Source organism: Apis dorsata, unplaced genomic scaffold (genome assembly GCF_000469605.1).
Source record: "Apis dorsata unplaced genomic scaffold, Apis dorsata 1.3 scaffold_194, whole genome shotgun sequence".
Lineage (NCBI taxonomy): Eukaryota > Metazoa > Arthropoda > Insecta > Hymenoptera > Apidae > Apis > Apis dorsata.
The window spans coordinates 1,482,854-1,484,629 of record NW_006263478.1 but is presented as its reverse complement, the minus strand read 5'-3'; the positions used below and the strand labels follow the sequence as shown (position 1 = coordinate 1,484,629).

The window sequence follows — 1,776 nt, the reverse complement described above, 5'->3', positions numbered from 1 at the left end:
AAAAAAAAAAACTTTGATCTTTTGTCGTCGTAAAATTTTGCAAAATTTTAGCAAAACGATCGAATATCGATTAATTTTTCATTGTTATAAATAGAACCCTCTTGCGCGATTAATCTTATATTATCGATAATTTCAAAAATTTCATCGGTGCAAAACAAATTTTCATTCGTAACAACGATTTGGTAACGAAATATATGAAGTAAATATAGAAAATAATAAATTATAGAAAATTAGAATTGACAAATTATCGTGCGAGAGAGTTCAAATATCAATTTATGAGTTACGATCTTTTGTTAAATAGCGATACATAAAAACGTGCGCTATAACATGATCACAATCTTTCTCGAACATCGATAAACAAATTAAGGTGACTAACAAATATCTTTTACAGGGAAACACGCCAGACATATCTGTTATAATATTCACATTTCAATTACTCCGCCTTATAAAACTCATCAAATTCATAGACGTAGTTCCTTTGATGATTGGAATTCACATGACCATCATAAGTATGTTTTACTGCAATTGTAAAAAACGCAAACGACAATCAACAATTTCAATCGCAGATTCATTATTAATATCATCGAACTCGCAGTCGAATATTGCATGGAGATCTACATAAATTGCGTGATTTCAATGATTTCAATGTTCATTAATTAATAATGAAAAGTAGATACAAATAGTGAATGAAAGATTATGGTATATCTACGCCCTCTTGTGCAATAATTTATGAAATTTGTAAAATTTATTCCGCAAAATTTCGTTTCTATTAAATTTTTTTATTTTGTTGCATGAAAATTATTTACAAGTAGCTTATAGCTTATCACTTATAAAATTTTGCTAATAATATCAGTCTTATTGTTCAAGAGGGTTTTGACAACATTTCGTATCTATTGAATTATTTAAAACGTTAAAAATAATTTGGAAAATAATATTAAATTAAATAATTAAATGATGATGATCAAAAATATTGTTTGTCGAGAAGAATATGTACATATCTCTTATTTCTTATTTATTTTTAATTTTTTTATCTCTAATCTAGCCTCATTATTAATATTTAATATATGTACATATTTCTTATTTATATTATAAAAAATTTAGATAACAAAAGATCTGTAATAACTTGAATTCAATATTTAGAAGTTATTTTTAAAAAAAAAAGGAATGATACAGATTTTTGCAAATATTTGCAAGCATAAAGCACCAATCTTATGTGAAGATATATCCATTTTTGCACAATTTAGAAATTTAAAAAAAAAAACAATTGTATTTCTAATTTGAAATATTCACAATAAATACTTCATCATGATATCATGATATTATATGATAATATAATGATAATTTTGACGATTAATGATTTGGCTCAATCGATTTATCTATCCATCTGTCCTTCTTCAATTCGAATCTTTCTAATTCGTCTCATTTCGATCAAGTTAATTACAGTATTTTACAAAAACTCTTTAGTATAACGTAGAAATAAATACACAATGTACACGAAATTACAATATACATGAATACTCTTAAAAATAAATATTCTATGGTAATACGGATTACATTACATGATAAATTATATTACGATGAGTGTAAGTACAAATGTACAAATATTCAAGAGAATCTAGTCTTGACAATTTTAACACGTTCACTGCAGACAAAAATCTTTAATTAAAAATCATTAAAATTATCAAATAATTTTTGCAAAGTCTATTTTTTATGCTATATCATAAAATTTTATAACTAAACTTGATTTTCAATTTGTATCTTATTCTTTGAATCGAA

The 1,776-nt window shown here is 24.4% G+C and overlaps 1 long non-coding RNA gene across 1 annotated transcript in view; it reads left to right on the top strand.

The window, feature by feature from the left end:
- The first annotated feature begins 13 nt into the window (after nt 1–13).
- The window catches only part of LOC116185491, a 15,704-nt gene continuing 13,941 nt past the window's right edge, over nt 14–1,776 (top strand). The window contains exon 1 of the long non-coding RNA XR_004150343.1: nt 14–292. This is a non-coding gene — a long non-coding RNA (uncharacterized LOC116185491). The remainder of the gene's footprint in view (nt 293–1,776) is intronic.